This window comes from Poecilia reticulata, linkage group LG5 (genome assembly GCF_000633615.1).
Source record: "Poecilia reticulata strain Guanapo linkage group LG5, Guppy_female_1.0+MT, whole genome shotgun sequence".
NCBI lineage: Eukaryota > Metazoa > Chordata > Actinopteri > Cyprinodontiformes > Poeciliidae > Poecilia > Poecilia reticulata.
This window is the reverse complement of record NC_024335.1, coordinates 32,771,765-32,776,458: the sequence shown is the minus strand read 5'-3', so window position 1 is coordinate 32,776,458 and position 4,694 is coordinate 32,771,765. Positions and strand designations below refer to the sequence as shown.

Here is a 4,694-nt window from a genome sequence, read left to right as displayed (position 1 = left end):
TGGGATTCCCCTGGAGGAGCTGGAAGAAGTGGCTGGGGAGAGGGAAGTCTGGGCCTCCCTTCTGAAGCTGCTGCCCCCGCGACCCGACCCCGGATAAGCGGAAGAAAATGGATGGATGGATGGATGGATGGATGGATGGATGGATGGATGGATGGATGGATGGATGGATGGATGGATGGATGTTTCCAAAATATTGATAAAAAAAATTTTTACTGGCATATTGTATCACTTATGGGAAAAGTGTCTTAGTAAAAGGCAAATTGCAAGTGGAACTAATTTTTTTTCAAAAACATCAAGGAACTTCTGACTTAAAAGAAGCTCCTATAGCTTGTTGAAAAGTTACTTGCAAGTTAGTTTTGTCTTGTTTCAAGTGAAACAAAATATTTGAACTAAAAAGAAGAACGAGTTCATAGGAAGTACACCACAGGTTTAGTTGCATCGATGTATATGGCACTTAAGTACCATATCACCAGGATATATCTTTGGGTTTTTCTTTTCTTTCATCACTGAGCTTTCATTTGTTTGAAAAAAAACAAAGAAAACTCAAATTCTTTGGGAGCTGTAGCCCCTGTAAGCAATTTCTAAAGTCTGGGTCATATTGCATCCATATGTTTAGGCTGCACTAAAATACTTTTTATTTTTTTTTGATGGATTTATTATAGAAAATTATTACTTAAATTTCAAGTAATAGTTAATACCAGTCTTGTTGTACCTAAAAGTCATACTGAACAGCATGTGCTTGCATCTCTTTGCAGGCTTTTTAATTTTAAACTATATCAAATCAGTCCAAATCTAAATTTCAGAACAAATGTAAACAAAAAAATGGCTACAAAAACAGAAGTAATTATTCCAAAACTGTGTAAATAGTGACACTGAACTGAAGGAAAAACACGATCCTCGGCGTCTGAGTATTAACGCTGTCACACAGATCACTTCCCTCAAACTTTCATGGCAACACAGCTGATCACCTAAAGTTCCCATACAAAAGCGGTGATGGGTGTGAAGACCTGACCAGAGTGGCATAAAGAAGCTAGCTGCGGCTACAAAGCAATCCCTTCTTGTTCAGCAAATAGGTAATTAACATACTTCAAACTTCTCCACATTTCCTTGCAACTCCTTCTTCTGCTCAACTTTGAACTATGATTACGCTCCCAATCAGTAACTAACCTCTGTCCCTTCACTGCTCACCATGCTGGCTTCAGAACGGCGGCTTGTCCGTATCCTCAACAGTGCACCTGTTCGATTCCCCAACTCACCCACCCACAAATACACACAAAAATACAGTCCACAAACATGAGAAAAAAACCCACACACATACAGTTTCAGTTAATTATTAAGCCAATTCAATAAAGCATTCACACACACCTGTGCAAAAGCTGCAGTCTAGTGAATAACTATGTGTTTACCTTTTACAAAGACTTGCTTATTGAAGGCAATCTCCAGTTCCAGCAGTAGTAAAGCGCCTCCTCACCCTGCGGAAAAAAACAACAACAGAGAATTATCCAGAGTTGGGGGAAATAAATAATAGCAATAATATTTGTTGTCAGAGGACTTCAGAGGCAGAAATGGCAAGCGCATGAAAAGCAAAACAGTCCCCAGCGAGGCCAGCAGTTGATATTGATCCAGCTGTGTGACGTGAACAAACCTGTCTGATATGTTCTGAGAAATCAACACAACTCTATCCTCTGCATTCCTGAGCTGTTTGCCTTTTCCCCCACTCTATACCGGCCGCTAACAACGGGAGCACTACCACCTGAGGTCTGTCCCAGTGCTACAGCATCCCTCACATTCCCATCTGTCAGTTAACTAAAACTACACACCCACTGAAGATAACACGTGAACAATGAGCCCAGTCTGTGACTGAATGGTTTATTTGCAAGACAAAAATCATTCACGTTAGTGGATGCTCCTTTGTCGCCCCACTCCTCCCCTCACCCCCACAACTAGTGCTGGTAAACACCCTGTGTCTTTACCTGCTCTATCCTGGCTCAACTTCCTTGGGCTGGTCCTGATCTGCATGCACCAAGCTTCCCGAAAAGGAGCACTCAACCCAGGAGATGAACTACAAAAAAAAGAGAAGGAATCCAAATCTTATTTTTATAGTAAACCTAAAAGTGACTCTGGGGCTCTATAACAGGTGAATTTGAATAAAGGCATTAAAGCATATCCAAATATGTAAGAGAAAAAAAACCTCTCTCTCACTGTTCTTTTGGCCGTTTACATTTGACAGTCAAAATTGTGGTCAAGCGTTTTGCCCCAGTGTTTATCTAAGACAAGAGTAAAGCGAGGTTAATAATAAAAGAAACACCACAGCACACACTGTCCAGTTCTGGTTTAAAGCTAACAGGTTGACTGTTCTATAAAATCCATCAGACTCCCTTCAGGTGCAGTGTTACCTATAGAACAACATAAAACTACATGAATATTAGAAAATTTGAACAAATAAATCTAAATATAGAAAAAAAAAATCAGCGGTTGATGGAATTTTCGACCTGATCAGCCATGATTAGCTGGTGAGAAACTCGAACAACAAATCTTTTGCAATCAGTTATGAAAACATATACTACCAGGAATAGATGCAATGGGTGCAGAAAGTATTTAGATCCCTTTAAATTTTTCATTCTTGGTTTTATTGCAGCCGTTTGAAAAATCAATAAAATCATATTTTTTATGAATGTACAATCAGCATCCTATCTTGACAGAAAAAAATAAATTTTGACATTTTTACAAATTCATTAAAAAAGAAATACTGAAATATAACATGGTCATACATATTCAGTCCCTTTGCTGTGGTATTCATATCTATATTCATATGTGCTGTCTGTTTCCTCTGATCCTCATTGATATGGTTCTACTGCTTCTACTGACCAGAAACATGCAACTAAAATAACAGCGGAGTGGCTTTGAAACAACTCTGTGACCATTCTTGAATGGCCCAGCCAGAGCCCGGACAGAAACCCAGTTGAGCATCTCTGGAGAGACCTGAAACTGGCACCACCAAAGTTCACCATCACCTGATGGAACTGGAGAGGATTTGAAGGACGAATGGCAGAGGATCCCCAAATCCAAGTGTGAAAAACTTGTTGCATCTTCCCCAAGAAGACTCGTGGCTGTATCAGCTCAAAAGGTGCTTCTACTCAACCGTGAGAGATTTTACATAGTCATACATATGACAAACTGATATTTCAGTTTCTCTTTTTTAATTTGCAAAAATGTCCACAATTCTGTTTATTCTGTGAATATGTAATGCTGAGTGTACAGTAATGAGAAATAATATAAACTTATTTAGCAAATGGCTGCAATGAAACAGAATGAAAATTTAAGTGGGTCTACTTTCGGGTAGCATATACATTATCTACTGTTTGTTAAAATCTATTTAACAATAGATTTGTTATTTTAATTAATTTTGTTATTAATGAAATCTTGTTTTTCAGCATCAGTGTGATGCTTAAATGAAGTCAGCACAGACACCACATAAAGCTATTTAAAAAAAAACTGTTTCCTCAAGAGATATCTGTAATTTATTGGGCTGTGAAGAAGCGATGGAGAGCAAGACTTTCAGGAGATAAAAAAAAAACTCAATGTTTTACACCAAAGCTGTCTATTCAATCTGTCTGAACTTTCAAAGATTTTCAAGAATACTAGATTTGAAAGAATTGCATAATCTTAAAGTTTAGGTAATGAAATAATTACTTTCTCAAGGAAATACAAGATTCTAGGATTTTTTTATTCTCATATCAGCTTTGCTTGTTTGTGGAATGAAATTCGGACTTTGGTCCCAGATTAAGAAATAAAATTAATAAATAAATACACTCTGCAATGCAACACCTATGCATTACTCAAGTCTCACTAAACTGTATGGGGGAATTTTTCTGCCATAATTCAAGAGCACACATTTTCGGTTTGAAAGCAGGATTCATGTCCATCTTCTCAAAACTTGTAATGCATGCACTCAAAACTTCTGCTCTCTTTCAAATATTCATTGTGCTTTCTCAAACCTTTGTCCTTGTGCTCAAAACTTGTCTCTGCTTGGATCAAATCTCCGCTTGCAAACCTCTCTGTTTGCTTGCAAAAGAGGCGTCATCAATTCTTCATTGCCATTAGCACACAGCGGGATGTAAACAATGGTAACAAAAACTGCAATAAACTCCCGTGGTTAGAAATACGTCAACATTTCACTGTCAAAAGTTACATGGCTTCAGAGCAGCAGCTATTTACCAGTCTACAGTTAGTAATAAATGTAACTTTTTCCTGCAGTGAAAAAACAAAAACAAATGCTGACTGTGGTCTCATTAACTGCATATAAATGATCAAATAAAATGATTGCACCTAAATTATGGGCTATTCATCTGGTAGCCTGAATATATAATCTCACGACTTCCTGGTCTGCATCGGTTGTACATAATCAAATATCTCAAGATTTTAAAGTTGATCTGGAGGATGAATCCAAGCATCACTTCGGCCAAAGATCAACAGTAAATGTAAATAACATTCTTAAAAATGAATCAATCAGAAGTCGGCAAGATGGTGAACAAGGGGATTCCCACGTCTCATGTCGCTCCAGTAGAGGAAATCCCGCAAGTCAGTCAACATCTCCGTACAATAATTCAGAGCAGTGAGTGACAACTTTTTTTCATCACAATGCTTATGTGTCTCTATACAGCTAGCTTTGCTAACATCACGTCAACGGAGCT

At 38.0% G+C, this 4,694-nt stretch overlaps 1 protein-coding gene across 1 annotated transcript in view; it reads right to left on the bottom strand.

Annotated features, from left to right (window-relative positions):
• The window catches only part of foxp1b (forkhead box P1b), a 361,422-nt gene that overhangs the window by 228,966 nt on the left and 127,762 nt on the right, over positions 1-4,694 (bottom strand). The window contains exon 4 of the mRNA XM_017304814.1: positions 1,407-1,472. The gene's annotated coding sequence lies outside the window, so the exon portion shown is untranslated. The remainder of the gene's footprint in view (positions 1-1,406; positions 1,473-4,694) is intronic.